This window comes from Rattus norvegicus, chromosome 4, assembly GCF_036323735.1.
Source record: "Rattus norvegicus strain BN/NHsdMcwi chromosome 4, GRCr8, whole genome shotgun sequence".
NCBI classification, from domain to species: Eukaryota; Metazoa; Chordata; class Mammalia; order Rodentia; family Muridae; genus Rattus; species Rattus norvegicus.
The window spans coordinates 63583212-63600184 of NC_086022.1; the positions used below are offsets into that span (position 1 = coordinate 63583212).

Consider the following 16973-nt stretch of genomic DNA (forward strand, 5'->3'; position numbering starts at 1 on the left):
GTTTTAATGTGAAGTAGGGCACCACAGGAGACTTTGAGGATGTCTTTTGCATAGACTGACTTTGGGGTGTCTGTTGGGCCTCAAGCAGAGACGTGCAAAGAGTAGCTGAACTTGGACAAAAATATAGCATCCTTTGCCTCAGCGAGAAGCAAAGTTTGAAGACAGACAGAAAACAGCAGCTCCACTTGTCAGGAAACGAGATGAAAGGGGAGGAGACGCTCTGTCGCCCTGCATCCCTCAGTCTACTCGGTTGTGTGCGTTCTCTGTTTATTACTTCAAATACTGCAGGGGAGAATGGGGGACAAACTGGCCAGACAGTTTTAGGTTAGAGGGCCCTAAAAGTAAACAGGGTTTTTGGGTTTATTTGTTTGTTTCCCTTTCGCTGAAGGCAAGATGTGCCAGAAAGGTATAAACCCAAATGTCTCTGGCTCTGTCTTGGCAGGATGCCAGGTATGCCAGAGGCCCTCTGGTTGTAGGTCTACTCCCCCAGAGGAGAACCCACCCCCACTCCCCCTACTCCTGCCACCTGGAAGCTGTATGTGAAGATGTTACCAAAGCCTCCTGAGTCAAAAGAGTTGACAAACTCATTCCTCTATACACAGGCCACTCCAGTTTGTGCAAACCCTACGGAAGGCCTAGCAGTTCACTGTCATCCTACTCTAGGACCCCGTTCAGACTCCAAAGGAGCTCGCTGCTGTCTGCGTCTTAATCTCCTGCCACCGATCTCTAGCAAGACTCCTCTCTGAACCCACTTCTCACTGTCCGTGAATTTCACTCTTCAAAGTCATAGGACAGGAACCCAGAGGCCATACAGGGCCTGAACCCGCCATCTCCTATAACCAGGCAATGGCCTCAAGTGGTGGGATTGGGACACCAACCCAGACACAAAACGTTAGACCTACAGATTGTCTTGCTTGCAGAGTGTGCTGGGACCAGCGACTAGCAGAATCGTCATCGAAGGATACCGGAGAGACTTCATGCAGCAGTTAATGGGGTCAGATGCAGGGTTCCACAGCCAAACATTAGGCGGAGTTCAGGAAAGTCCTGTGGAGGAACTGGAGAAAGGATTGGAGGAACCAGAGGGGTCAGAGACACACCAGGAGAAGAGGGTCCACAGAGTCAACCGACTAGGACTGATGGGAAATTGCAGAGATCAGGGAGGCTGTATGGGTCATGTCCTAGGAACTCTGCGTGTGTTACGAGTGAGTAGCTTGGCGTTCTTAATGGAAATCCTAACTGTGGGAGTGGGGACTCTTTTGCCATTTATGGGACCCTTTTCCTCCTACTGGACTGCCGTGTGTCCAGCTTTGATGTGACGGTAAGTGCCTGGTCTTATTTTAGCTTATTTTTGACGGCTTCCAGGCGATTCTACTAGGCTCCTCCCAGGGAGAAGCCACTGCTTAGAGTGATGCACCTGGTAGCATATAAAAGGACTGCTCCCGACCCCATGCTCACACTACCCCCCGCCCCCACCGTGTTCCCAGCTCCCTACTCTCTTCTCTTTCTCTCCCTTTCTGTTCCTCTCTGTCCTCCTTTGCCCTCGTGGCTCCGCTCTATCTGCCTCTACCCCTTCTCCAGGCCTTCGCTTCCTCCCTTTCCCCCAAAAAACCCTCTTTATAGCAGATCTGTTGCTTGGTGAATTTGTCAGGAGGTCACCTTGCCATGGGCTCACCAGGTACTCCCCACCGCGCACATTATGTTTCATAACACGTATGCCCTGATTGGTTGATATCCCTGGGAGGCCCAATCTTCTCTAAGGGGCGGCAGGGTTTGAGGGGGACATATGGAGGGGAGGGAGAGGCAGAAAATAAACAAACAGAACAGAACCCAGAGACCACTGACTTAGTGGAACTTCTGTGTGACTATGGGCCTTAACCCCAAAAGGTACAGCTCGCACAAGGCAAGAGGAAAATCCCCCACTGAGCTCAAAGACACCCTGTTTTCCTCTTAACAGTATTTGCAAAGAAAAGGCCTAGTCACTGGCAAAAAAAGGGAATTCTGGCTTTTAACGAGCTGTCTCAGTCTTTGGAAGGATGAAATTATGCAAAAAACTAAACCAAACCAAACCAAACCAAACAAAACAAAACCAAAACAGTGCTGTTTGTCCTGGAGAACAGGAGCTCCAGCAGGTGACCCTCCAAGCCACTGCCCCCTAGCGGAAGCAGAGATGGAGCCCTCTGAGTTGCAGCTCCTGGCTTTCTTTGGAGAGTTAATTAGCTGGCTAGGATGAGCTCTGGGCCAGAGAGGAAGCTGCATCATCAAAGCCTTCTTAATTGATGCATCCGGAGAAGGACAAAGCTGCTGCGGCCTCCTGCAGTCCTCCTGCGCTTTTAGCTCCAGAAGTCCCTTCTTTAAAGCAGCTTAGGAAAAACCTTGGCTAAATGAAGCCTAGAAGGGTCCTTGCCTGCACTAATTCAGACCCCACCACAGCTGACTCCGTGCTTAAGAGTTCATAAAGCCAGGTTCGGGCGAATCCTATGTGACCCCCTTGTCACCGAAGCTTGTTAATCCAAACAACTGCGGAGACAAGAACAGAGTGTCACCAAAACTTCTTACTCACTGCATCAGCGCAACCCAATGAAAGGAAGTGGGAGCCCCAGCGTAACTTGAAATATTCTAATAGCTCCATTCAAAAGGTAAAAAGAAATGGGAAATTACGTTGAACTATAATTTTATCTAGCTTAATATATACAAATTCTTACTGTTTCAACACAAAGCTCTAAATTATTGAAGCCATTCATTCATTCACTCATTCATTCGCTGAATTGTTTTCAAAACCTAGAGTGCATTTTCCCCCTAAAGTGGTCGTCAGTCATATTAGCCACATTTTGGGTTATGAGTGGCCAGTAGCCAGCTACTTCACTTGGTGGCCCTTTAGCCTTGTGGTAAGTACGTGAAAAGCCCTGTAAGGGAGAAACCTGTGTCTTAGGTAAGAGAATGGCCATTGTCTCCCCTGGGAAGAGTTGATCCGGTTAGGCCAGTCAGTCACCAGGCCAAGGGACCACTCCTCAGGAAGGAAGACTTAAGCCATGCTAAAGAGGGGGAGGGAGGATAACTAATCCGTCAATGGGGTAACTTGTTTCCCCCTCCTAGGCTAGTCCCTATGAGCCGCCATGAGGTTCTGTTGGGTTTGCTTAACTTTTTTCCTTGTTCTTCTTCTTGGTCTTTTTCTTCGGATGCTAGCCTGAGCGAGCCTAAGTATGATTTTTTTTGGTACTTTGGGCTTCCTTCCTCTTTCTCTCAAGCTCCCCTCTGCCATGTACCTGTTGGCCCACCATGTGAATGACTGCCATGCTGCCAAGAAGCTGCCGAGATTACAGCTTGCCCTGTTTTGTTTGTTGTTTGTTTTTAATGCTACAAAAAGTATGTTTCCTGGAGCTTCCTTTTGAGTCCATTCTTAAGTTATTTTATTAAGAAAACTAAGAACCTAAAGACAGACCCAGATTCTCCCTTAACAGTTACACATGGACTCCGGCAGCATGCCCCAAACTTCTGATATACCAAGTGTATCGGCTCTCTAGTAAAGGCATTCAGCTTCATCTTCAAAATGGATGATACTTTACTTCTAATAAAAGTTCCCAACAAAAATAAACTTAACTGAGCTTATCTGACCAAAGAACAACTCCAATCAGAGGAAGGTGTCTGGAACTTGACTGGGTCTGGAGGGGCAGACAAAGGGTCAGAAGATGGTGGGAACTTTGAGCTGTTTTTTAAAGGGGAAACAAAGGGAGAGGCTGGGGTCTGCAGAGCTGACAGAGCAGGTGGTGGGGGTCAGGCTGACGGAGGAGGTATCTGGATCCTGCTTCTGTAAGGGATTCCTGTGAGCATCATTTGGGGAGTGATGAGCCCAGGGGCGCAGGGGTAAACGTGTTTACACAGGCCAGAATTGATATGAAATGTTTAATAAGGAATAGACACTGGGCAGGAACACAGTAAGCAAATTCACAGAGAGAATCACACCCCTGAGGGGGGACTGGGGTCTTTTTATGTCAGCTAATTAACTCCTAGGCCAGTTGTGAGGGGTCGTATTTGAAGAGAGAAGAGGTGCAGAGTATCTTGTGTAGTAAACTTTATAGTACCATTTGTCTTTTCTGAAACTGGCCATTGTGGGGGATGGGGGGGAGGCAGCAGGGGTTATTAGGAATTAGACTCTAATTGTCTAATTGTTTACCACAAGTCACTGGGTCAGGCTCTAAGCAGTCAGGTCTGGTTATTAGAAAGTAGGGCATTTTGCCCTTGGCCTTTCGTTTTGTTTTCATTGTCATCCCTGAAGCAGGCAATCTGGTACCCATGAGATGGATCTTTCTCCAGGGTGCAGTCTCCTCATTATGATCTATCCCTGAAGGGATCTCATCATGATCTGTCCAGTAAGGTACACTGTTACATGACTTCTCCATGGTTCTGGTCATAGACATAGTCATTGATCTGCCCTGCAATTTATGGGCTCCAAGATCACCACAAAAAGAAGAATGATTCAGATTAAAAGGGGGTGAGGAGGCAAAAATAGAGTACAAGAAAGTTAAAGCAGAGTCAGCTACTATGCTGATCTGAATGAGAATGGTCCCCAGAGGGTCATATCTTTGATGCTTGGTGCCCAGTTGGTGGAAATGTTTGGGAAGGATTAGGAGGTGTGGCCCTGTTGGAGGAGGTGTCACTGGGGGTGGCTTTGAGGTTTCAAAAGATCCGTGGCATTCAGAGTGTGGATTAAGAGATGAGCTCTGAGCCACTCCTCCAGCACCATGCCTGCCTTCCTGCCACTGTGCTCCCTACCACGATGGTGATGAACTCTTCTCCGACTGAAACTATAATCCTAAATAAACCCTCTTTTCTATAAGTCGCCTAGGCCAAAGTGTTTTTGACCATAGCACTATCAAAGTAATTAAAACAGTTGGGTTGTTAAGTGATGTTCTGTGGAGCATGAAGCTGTCATGTGTGGGGTTCTCAGTTTGACCTGTGGTATAGTAAAGCATGAACCTGCAGGAAGGGATAGGAGGGGGAGGGACTGGGGATGTGAGAGCTGGTCATGATCTGTAAGGTAAGGGGGCAGCAACTGCTACTTTGCATTCTTCTGCTCCAAATTCTCTTACCTCAGCTGGTTGATGTTGCAGTCCTGGTTGGTTTATACTCTCTGCCTACCTTTCCAATATGTGACTTACGCTAATGTTTCTATTTTGTGCTGCTGTCCTTATCACATCACACATCTTTGAGTATTGCGGGCAACTTTTGGTGAATTGAATGACAAGATTTTGGGGTTCCTTGTAAATGGATTAAATGCCACAAAGAATACAGACCATGGAGAAATGTGTTGGTACTTGAGAGGAATTGGAGAGGACATGGAAAGGGGTCAGACTGGGAGAAGATGTGTAGGTGGGGTGCAGTCCAGGGACCCATGAAGACACCCCTAGATGTCTGAGACCAGCATTATCTCATCACACTGGAGAGTCTTGAGCACAGGATGGCTGCCCTTTGTTGGCAGGTACCTAGTTGATCTCACAAAGAAAGGAGGAGAGAGACATTTCCTGTGGCTCCCTTCAAAATCACTCTGCATTTCACAGAGAAAGCTCTCTAGATTACAAATGAGAGATGAATAGGAAGTGATTAACTGTCCCAGAGTAGGAAAAAGAAAGGCAAAATAGCTTAAGTAACCTTTTAACCACTGGAAACGTCCAAAGACAGTTACCACCAAGGGAAATGATGAAAGGCCCAAGCCAGTCCTTGGCCTGAACAAAGGCAACCGTTTTCAGAATCCCACGCTGCCTCCCATGGACCCTAAATCCATCCTATGACTGAGAAGGCTGGTGATTTTGAGTTTAGAAGCTACATTCCTAAGCTGGAGGGAGGAAATGTGCCTTTGAGGAACACACACACACACACACACACACACACACACACACACACACACTCACCAGGGAAACCTCCCAGTCCTGAAATCGTAGTACAATTTCTAAGTTTCCTTGACAAAACTCAAAACTCTCTAACCTACAAAACACAGGTGGAGGGAGAGGAAGTTATCATCCCCCTGCCTCAGAGGAAACAAAATGAAGAGCCACGGCAAAGGAAGGGGGAGAGTTTAGTATCCACGTGCTTTAAGAACAAAATAGGGCTAAAGAGATTGCTCCATGGGTAAGTATTCTTGATGTGCAAGCACAAGGATCTGAGTTCAAATCTCAGCACTTATACCAAAAGGGGGCGTGATAGCAGGAGCCCCTGTAACCCCATTGCTGTGGAGTTGGGGAGAGGTCAATCAAGTGGGTCTACTGGCCACCAGTCTAGATCCAGGTTCAGTGTCTGATGGCCTCCTCTGACCTGTGCGGGTAGACACAGGTTCATGAACTCATATGAACACACACCGTAGAGAGGGGTTGTGTGTATAGCAGGAGTGTAGTGATATATACACAGGGATGTAAATAGCAAAGCACCCCAGCACATCCATGGTCCAGATACATTGTTCACAGCACCATCCTTGTGTGTCAACTGGTCCTGGGCCTCAAAAGGCTAGCAAACATCTCAAGAGGCCTAGGCAGAAGTGCTGTCGTGCAAGAGCCATCATCCAACCTCTCCCTGTGAAACTGTCTTCTAAAAAAAATAGAGCAATGGTTCCTAGACACTTGACAGCATTTAAGTCTAGCCTGCTGCTGCCCTGTTAGCATCTTAACCCAATCACCATCAGGAATCAGACCCTTAGTAAGGAATTGGACCTCGGATTGGCTGTTATCAGTCAACAGACAAAAGCTGGCTGGGGCCACTGAAAATATGGATACTAAGGGGAGTTGAGCTTCTGTGGGAAGAAAGGAATGGAGGAAAGGAAGGGGCACAGCAGTGAAGTCATCAAATGTTGGGGTGTGCTTCCACATGGGTTTCTTATGACTAGTATTTAAATCTAAAGCTAATAATTTCTCTGCCCTTTTTTTTTTTTTAACACTAAGAAATATCAGTTGCTTTTGCAGGCTCCGAACGGATAGAAAGGCAATGGGCTTTTGTTCTAGAAGATTTTAGGTTTGTAATTTTTGCTGTACCAAGTAGTATATGTGCTGGGAAGAAGTCACCAAACCTTCCTCGACTCTGTGTCACCTGTGAAATGAGGGCAGTAAATCCCTCCTATGGCTATCGGGAGACAGAGAGTGTGTAAAGAACTTACGCATCGGGGTTGGGGATTTAGTTCAGTGGTAGAGCGCTTGCCTAGCAAGCGCAAGGCCCTGGGTTCGGTCCCCAGCTCCGGAAAAAAGAAAAGAAAAGAAAAAAAAGAACTTACTCATCTTTCCTGAGAGGTTCCTTCAGTCCATCTGTTTGAAGCCAGGCTCAATCCTGTAGTTACCATGAACTTCAAAAGAAATTAAGGAGCAGAAATTGATAAAGGAAAATGCTTTTGTTTATAGTTTGGCAAAACCATTGAGACTCCTATTTTCTCCCTGCCTTTTCTAGAACTATGTTACACTTTCATAGAGAAGATGAAACAAACGACATCTCCCATGATAATGAAACTGTGAGGTAACTCTTGGCCTCTGAGGCTCCTTCAGCATCTGGCCTCAAGCCTTTGCCTCCCCTAGTGTGGGATTCTTGGTGAAATTTTAACCTTTTGGGGTGTATTGTTTTAGGGAGTATGTTTCACTGCAAGCTGGTAGCTGTGTTCAGGGCAAACACTAATTAACTTAGAGTTCTATAAAGGGGCAAACTTTTCACGGCAGTGATGAACACCTGACATAATTTACAGGAGGAAAGTTGATATTTGTGCTCACATTTTGAGAGTTCAGTTCATGGTCCCTAGACCTATCACCATAGGTGATAAGCAGAATGTCATGGTGGCAAGAAGTATTTATCCTACAGTGGATGGGGAGGGGCTTAGATTATTGTATTTTATTTTTAGATTGATTATTATTTATTAAGTATTATTTAGTAAGTAGAAAATGTAGATAGTTGTTTTGTTTTGTTTTTATGCTTGTTTTTGTTGAGGTAAGGTCTCACTATATAACCTTGACTTACCTGGAAAACACTATGTAGAACAGGTTAGCCTTGAAGGCATTGAGATCTGCCTGCCTCCATCTTTCTGAATGCTTGGATTAAAGGCATTTGCCACCATAACAATCAAAATCTATTTGTGGATATATGTATATATTTATTTATTAATAGATTTATTTATATGCATGGGTTTTTTGCTTACATGTATGACTGTGTACCTCATACATATGCAGTACCTGTAGAAGCCAGAAAATAATATTGGCTCCACTGAGATTGGAGTTACCTATGGCTGTAAGCTACCATATGGGTTCTAGGAATCAAAGCCAGGTCATCTGAAAGAGCAGCCAGCACTCTTAACCACTGAGTCATCTTTCCAGCCCCTGGAAAGAAAGAAAGAAAGAAAGAAAGAAAGAAAGAAAGAAAGAAAGAAAGAAAGAAAGAGAAAGGAAGGAAGGAAGGAAGGAAGGAAGGAAGGAAGGAAGGAAGGAAGAAAGAAAGAAAATCAACAGACAGATAGATGGTAGGTAAAAAAAAAATGTAATAGAGAAGATACAGCCACCAAGCATATGTATCCAGTGACATACTTTCTCTAGCTAGGCTTCTAAAGATTCTTCAATTTCCCAGAATAGCACCACCATCTGTGGACCAAGCCTTCAATGGATGAACCTTCTAGGGGACATGTTTCATATTAAAAAACCGTAAGACATAGAGTTCACAAGGGAAACTGGTAGAATGCGTTATTTTTCTACAAATACTGCAGGAAAGAGGCTTGGGGAGGCAGATGAGTGAATGAGTGTCTCCAAAGAGGAAACGCTGTCATATTCTTTCTCACCCGAGGTCTTCACTAAATCTACTGGGCTGCTGTAAGAACTGTTAGGTTCAAAACTACCATCTAGCTAGACATGGCCCCCTCTGCATTCCATAGCTTCCCCCCTAGCATCTAGCATATTGCATGGCCTCACCTGTCCACCTCTACAGACTGTCTAGACTCAGTTTAGTCCCTCCTGCTAGACCATGGGTTATCCTAAAGTCCATCTCATTATTGATTTTGTCTTCCCAGGGGAAGCTTCATGAATCTGGAAGCTTCTTTTCAGTATAAAAGTTACAGAGCGAGACAGCACACATTTCCCCACTAAATATGACCCCTTTTAATGCTGTGATGGGGTCACTAGATATCTATTTACTCTTGACTTTAAGGGTTGACCACAAAGTTAGCAGAGCTGCCTTGAGAAGCCAGGAGGAAGGTTAAAGAGAGCTGGGCTGTGACCCATATTTTATTTTTAAGGGGCTGCCATGTTCTGGCTGAGTCACCACCCCCCCCCCCCCCCCGCGCCTCTGCTGACAGCCCTCTCTTTAACTCATGTGCTGTGAGAGGTGAGGCTTCTGGTCTTCTATTCTAGGGCCCCAGCTCAAAAATGTGCAGACTCAGCTTGCTTCCATCTCTATATTCCTGTAGATAAGCTTCACCTTGTTTCCTAACAACTTTTGAGTTTTAGCAGTGGCAGCCCTGTCCTGATTTCCTATTTCCACCAATTTCCTTGTGCTACAAAAATCTCCTCCCCTTCAGGGCTTTTGTTTTGGGGATGGTTGGGTTTCTGAACCGTAGCTAAGACAATCACAGTTCTGATTCTATTGTCTGCCACTCAATTAAAATGCTCATGAGCTTTGCCCTCCATTAATAAATCAATGGGCCTGCTTAATAACACACTGTATTCAGCCCCTTGTCTTTATTATCTGTAATTAGGCAGTAAGTGGGTGGATAGTCCTGGTGACAATGGTCGTATATCAGCACTTGTTTGGGAGAAGGGGCTGGGGGAGGGAAGAGGGTAGGATGTCACATCATGGTTGTACTGCAAACTCAAGTCCCTGTGCCCTGTAAAAGGCACATGTCCTTACACTCATCTCTATGCTCATTGGCTGGTGTCGAAACAGACTGCCAAGATCAAAGCAAGTTCTGTGTGATGTCCTTCATCAAGAATGGAGACCTGGGTGGTGAGATAACTCAGCAGGTAAGACGACCTGCTGCTAAGCCTGACAACTGGAGTGTGTTCTACCCCCGGGAACCCATATGGTGAGAGGATTGAACTTATTCCTTCAAGTTGTCCTCTGATTCCATACCAACACTGTGACACGTTAAGGGATTTTTTAGAACTGGGCATGTTGGTCTAAGCCTTTAACCCCAGTACCTGGGAGGCAAAGGCTGGTGGATCTACATGGTTTGAGGCTAGCCTGGCCCACATAGGAAGTTCCATGCAAGTAAAGACCTGAGTTAGAATCCCTTGCACCCACATAAAAGGTGAACATTGAATTGCCAGAGGCAAGGTGATCATAGTTATTATAATGGACAGTGTAGACAAAACAATGTTCATAATGCTGTAATGGTCAGCACAGGAGAGGTGAAAGTTACAATGGCTTGACTTGTATGCACCTTTGGTGCTGGCTAATCAATCATAGTGTCTCTAGGCATGAAATAGATAGGAAGCCTCCTGTGTATCTCTTTGATCTATATAAGCAGAAAAATTCTCAAACAAATTAAAGAAAGGCTACATTGGATCATGGCAAAAGGCAATCTCAACCAGTGAATCAATTCAGACTTGTCACAAGTTTGCAGACACAGTATTCCTTGAATGAAGGGATGGCCAGGTTCCTGTGAGGAAGGACCTTGATACGACACCTATAAGTTTTGCTGTTAGCCTTTCTCCAGTTCTTCCCCAAAGGGACCTATGGGTAACTGTACACTGGAGGAAACTGTACTCAGGAGGGCAAATCTCATGAGCATTTTAATTGAGTGACAGACAATAGAATCATAACTGTGATTGTCTTAGCTACGGTTCAGAAATCCAGCCATCCCCAAAACAAAAGTCCTGAAGGGGAGGAGACTTTACAAGGGTAACTGTACACGGGGGGGGGGGGGGGCGGGGGCAAGGAGGAAATGATCTGGCTTTCTCGGGCCTATTGGATACTGGTTCTGAAGTGACAATAACTCCAGGAGATCCCAAGAAACATTGTGGCCTTCCAGTTAAAATAGGGGCTTATGGAGGCCAGGTGATTAGTGGAATTTTACTGAATGATCGGGGACCGGAAAGATAATGTTTGGAAAATTATAGAAAAACCTCTCCAAAAGATATGAAGATATTTGTGTACCATGTAAATGTTTATCAAAAGGTGACTTCAGCTGAGGAGGATAATAAAGTAAATAATAAAGTCAATAAGATGATCTGTTCTATGGACAGTCAGGCTCTTTCCCCAGCTATGCCTGTCATTGCCCAATGGGCACATGAACAAAGTGGACATGGTGGCAAAAATGGGGGCTCAACAACATGGACTTCCAACTCACCAAGACTGACCTGGTTATAGCTTCAGCAGAGACCAACACTGAGCCCCAGATATGGCACCATTCCTCCAGATGACCAGCCAGCAACCTGGTGACAGGTTGACTATATTGGACCACTTCCTCAGTGGAAAGGACAACACTTTGTTCTTACTGGAGTAGATACTTATTCTGGTTATGGATTTACCTTTCTTGCATGTAATGCTTATGCCAAAACCACCATCTGTGGACTTATAGAATGCCTTATCCACTATTATGGTATTCTATACAGTATTACTTCTTGCCAGGAGCCTCCCAGCCTAGAGAGGGTAGTGGTGGGGGCACAGAGTAGGATTCTGGTGTGGCTTTAAAGTCTGAAGGTCTCTGGACATTCTCACTCTCTAACTGTACTGAGATGCTGATAATGGCTTCTAAAACATCCTAAAAACCTTCTTGCTCTTTTTGAGCATAAAAGGCTGCTGGCTTAGGTGATTCACACCTGTAGCCTAACAGTGGAGGAGTAAGTAGGTGGCCTTTGTTCTATCTCAGCAGGAACTGTGCGGCTCTAACTAGCCTGCTAGTGGGAAGAAAAGGGGGACACTTTGAAAAGTGATTATAGTGTTTATACTAAGCTGTAAAAAAGTTTCCTATTAAAGCTATCTAAGAAAAAGAGGAAAGACAGAAAGATCCTAAGCAGGACAAGGGGAAAATTCTTCCTAGCTTCTCTTCTTTGTCTTCTAAGTATTCCCTGTAAAAATTTCTCAGTTCAGTTCCTCTCAGCTCAGTTGAGTCTCTTTTCTTTGTCCTCAGCACTTAAAACATCTTTCAGGGGCTGGAGAGGTGGCTCAGTTGTAAAGAGCATTGACTGCTCTTCCAGAGGTACCGAGTTCAATTCCCAGCAACCACATGGTGGCTCACAACCATCTGTAATGGCTTATGATGCCCTCCTCTGGTGTGTCTGAAGACAGCTACAGTGTACTCACATACATAAAATAAATAAATCTTTAAAAAACATCTTTCAGAATACATGATCACATGTTAAACAGTTCAACACAAGTTCACACGCACACAAATAGACGGAGAATGCTTACATACATATCCATTAGGAGAAATTATCTGGCTAAACATCCATCACCTGTCCTAGCTCCACAGGTTCATAGAAGGTTGAAAACCATAACTAAGTTATTAGTAAAGTTTTATATAGATAAACCCAGTCAATATTTTACCTTCTGTCCTAGCACCTATAATAAATCATTAATTCCCTATTTATGACCTTTGGTTAATTGTTTTACAACCTCTTGGAATGTGCTCTGAGTAGGAGACAGTCTGGTTACTATTTAGGAGGCAATTAACTGGTGACACATGGGAGGCTCATTGCAGTTTTGACTATCAGAAAGGGATCTTATAGCAGTCCCACTATAAAAGAGCTTAATAATCACTGATATAATTTTAGGAATTCTTATAGGATCATCATTAAGACTTAAGAAGTCATCTATTTGGGGTTGGGGATTTGGCTCAGTGGTAGAGCGCTTGCCTAGCAAGCACAAGACCCTGGGTTCGATCCCCGGCTCCGAAAAAAAAAAAAAAAAAGAAGTCATCTATTTATCTATATAGCATCACTACAATACAATACATCTTTGTAGATATGCAGAAGTGTGGGCTAGATTTCAAAAGGGGTGGACTAATACCCAGTGATTGTTATATATGTTTTTTTCACTCTTTTTTTTTTCAGAGCTGGGGACCGAACCCAGGGCCTTGCGCTTGCTAGGCAAGTGCTCTACCACTGAGCTAAATCCCCAACCCCATTATATATGTTTAATAATAATGGGAAAAGCATATTAATAGCAGGAATTTTTCCTAAAATGAATTCTCCTTGGCCTTGCCTATAAGAGTAAATCTGTGCCAGATTATACTATAATCTAAGGCAGACCATCTCAGGAAGATCACCTGCTGGTTATTAGCTTGTCCGATTATGGCTCCTGACAGCTTCTGACTAAGGAACTCATTTCATAGCCAGAGACATTCGACAGTAGGCCCATGATCATGGAATCCACTGGTATTACCATGTTTCCCATTATCCTGGACCAGCTGGCCTGATAGAAAGATGGAATGGCTTTTTGAAAACACAGTTACAGGGCCAATTAGGAGGCAGCAGCCTGGAGGGCTGCCTGCTTCTTCAGAAGGCAGTGTATGCTTTGAATCAGCATCCGATATATGGTATAGTTTCTCCTATAGCCAGGATCCATGGGCTCAGGAATCAGGGGTGGAAAAGGAAATATTTCCACTCACTATCACTCCTAATGACCCACTATGAAATTTTTTGTGTCCTGTACTCACAACCCTAAGTTCTGTTGGCCTAGAAGTTTTGGATCCAGAGGAAGAAGTGCTCCTTCCAGGAACTACGACAAACATTCCATTGAACTGGAAGCTCAGACTTCCCTCTGGTCATTTTGGGATTCTGATGCCCTAAAACCAACTGGTTAAGATAGCCAGAAGCTGGAAAGAACCCAGATTCCCTTCAACAGAGGAATGGATTAAAAAAAACGTGGTATATCTACACAATGGAGTAGTACTCAGCTATCGAAAACAACGACTTCATGAAATTCATAGGCAAACTAGAAAATATCATCCTGAGTGAGGTTACTCAATCACAGAAAACACACTTGGTATGAACTCATTGATAAGTGGATATTAGCCAAAAAGCTCAAATTACCCAAGATGCAATCCACAGACCACAGGAAGCTCAAGAAGGATGACCAAAACGCAAATGCTCCCACTCCTTCTTAAAAGGAGGGAAATATCCATAGTAGGGGATATGGAAGCAAAGTTTAGAGCAGGGACTCGAGGAATGGCCATTCAGAGCCTGACCCACATGTGGCCCATATATACAGCCACCAAAACTAGATAAGATTAATGAAGAAAAAAAATGCATGCTGAAAGGGACTGGATATAGAGACACATCCAGAACATGTCTAATACAGAGGTCAATGCTACCAGCAAACCATTGAACTGAGAATAGGACCCCCTGGGGGGAATTAGAGGAAGTATTGAAAGAGTTGAAGGAGCTTGCAACCCCATAAAAACAACAATGCCAACCAACCAGAGCTTCCAGGGACTAAACCACTACTGAAAGACTATACATGGACTGACCCAGGGCTCCAACTGCATATGTGGCAGAGAATAACCTTGTTTGGGCATCAGTGGAAGGGAAAGCCCTTGGTCTTGCCAAGGTTGGACCCCCAGTGCAGGGGAATATGGGGAGGGGATAAAGGGGATGTATAGGGGGAATACCCATATGGGGGAGGAGGAGGGGAGTTTATGGGTGCTTATGGACAGGAAACGGGAAGGGGGAAAACCTTTGAAATGTAAGTAAAGAAATATATCTAATAAAAAATTTTAAAAAAAGAAAGAAAAGAATAACAACAGTATTAGGAGGGGTGATAGATCTAGATTATCAGGAGGAAATTAGATTGCCTCTCCACAGTGAATATAAGAAGGATTGATTATGTCTAGATTGCAGGAGATCCTTTAGGGTGTCCCTTGGTGCTCCCATGTCCTGTGATTAAAGTCAATGGGAAACTACAACAGCCTAATCCAAGCAGGATGCCAAAGGGCACCCATCAGGAAGAAAGATATGGGTCGCTCCTTCAGGAAAAGAGCCAAGACCTGCTGAGTTGCTTGCAGAGGGTAGAGGAGATACAGATGGGTAGTAAAGGAAGGTAGTTGTAAATACTATTTAAGGCATGAGACCAGATGCAGAAATGAGGATTATAAATTATATGAATGCTTCTGTTTTATTTTGTTAAGAACACATTTGTAGACAAGGTGGAGCCCAGTATGCTTACTGGTCCCAGTCCTGTCCCCTCTACTCCAGCACACGTGACCTCTGCCTTTGCTAACTCGCACCATGGCCCAGCCGGTGCCTCGGCTGTCTATTCCCACCGCGCTGGCCTTCGCTCTTCCTGGGGAAATGGTGGCCTCCGTGGGGGTCCAGATGGCATCAGCACCTGCTGCCCCTTCAGGACAATCCCCTGTGGCAGTATCTGCTGAGCTGCTCCATGAGGGAACACCCAGCGCTGCGGAGCCTGCGACTGCTGACCCTGGAGCAGCCGCAGGGGGATTCCATGATGACCTGTGAACAGGCCCAACTTCTGGTCAACCTGGCGCGGCTCATCAAAGCCAAGAAAGCTCTGGATCTGGGTACTTTCACGGGCTACCTCGGCCCTGGCCCTAGCCTTGGCGCTTCCCGAGGCTGGCCGCGTGGTGACCTGCGAGGTGGACGCAGAGCCCCCGAAGCTGGAAGGGCCCCTGTGGAAGCAGACAGAAGTGGAGCAGAAGATCGAACTTCGGCTGCAGCCCGCCCTGCAGACTTTGGATGAGTTCCTGGCGGGCCGGTGAGGCGACATAGCAGTGGTGGACGCAGACAAGCCTACTACGAGCACTGTCTGCAACTCCTACGCCCGGGAGGAGTTCTGACTCATTCCATGCTCATACTGGGTCCAGGTACTCTGTCTGTAGTAGAAGAGAAAGAGGTCCAAACACTGGCCTCTGCTGGTGCTTTGGTTTGGTTTAATTGTTTGTTTGATTTTGGGGACAGAGTATCACTATGTTGCCCAGACTAGCTTTTATTTTGCTGTCCTCTTGCCTCTACCCACCTTCCTCTGGCTGGCTCTCTTGGCACGCACCAATTCCCCTGGGTCCTTCTTCTTGCTCACTCTTATCTGTGACCTTAGCCCCGGAAACAGCATTGCTGCGTCAGCTCACGCTGCCCAGATGACAACTCCGAATGTCACAGTACATCCTTGTCTTTTCCCATCTTCTCTTTCTCTTCTCTTTCTGTATTTTCCTGTCTAGGCAGATGACAACCTCTTCCCTCTAACAGCAGCCTTTTGGGTGGGTACAGTTGTGAAACAATGTAGGTCTCTTTCCCTCTTTACTCAGAAAAAAACTAATGTCTTTTGTGGTCAAAAGAAAATTAGTAGCAGCTGAAAGTGGAATTTTAATGACACTAAAACCTAATTGTTATGCAGCTTTAACTTAAAGCCCTACCTCTTCTCCGCGAGCCTCCATTAATTCATCAGCTAAATAATGTGGTTGCTCCTAAAGCCTCTGACATCGAATTCTCTGCCTGTGCAGCTTTATTGCCACGCTGAAGAATACTTCGTCTTCTTTACTCTCATTTTTAAAAACAAGCATAATGAAAATATAAAATATCGTGTAGGATTTATCTAAGACGACGTGGCAGCTTCTTTGAGAAATGGACCGATGGGTAGCTGTGAATCAAACTCGGAGGTCATCTCTTTCCCTTTAAATCATTATTTGGATAAGGAGGAGCCGATTGGTCAGGAATATGATCTCTATGTTTTATTTTATTTTATTACTTATTCACTTCACATCCTGATCACTGCCCTCTCCCAGTCAGCCCCCCACCATCCTTCCTCTCACCACCCCTCCACTTCTCCTCTGATCCAGTGGGCCCCTCCCCCAATATCCTACCCCCTTCATCTCTGTATTTTAAACTGTGATCATATCTATTTTTTTTTTAAGAGAGTGAATACTTTTTGAAACGCCAAAGGATTAGGAATTATTCATGTTAACTTTGGAAGAGGTTAGGCTTACAAAATATTCCACACGTAGTGGATTTCCGCCTATGATTGTTAATTCTGGTTGTCAGCTTGATTGGATTAGAAGTGCCTACTGCATTGAG

The 16973-nt window shown here is 45.1% G+C and overlaps 1 pseudogene; it reads left to right on the plus strand.

The window, feature by feature from the left end:
• The first annotated feature begins 393 nt into the window (after positions 1–393).
• Positions 394–16132, plus strand: LOC689234 (similar to catechol-O-methyltransferase domain containing 1; annotated as a pseudogene).
• Positions 16133–16973: the final 841 nt, after the last annotated feature.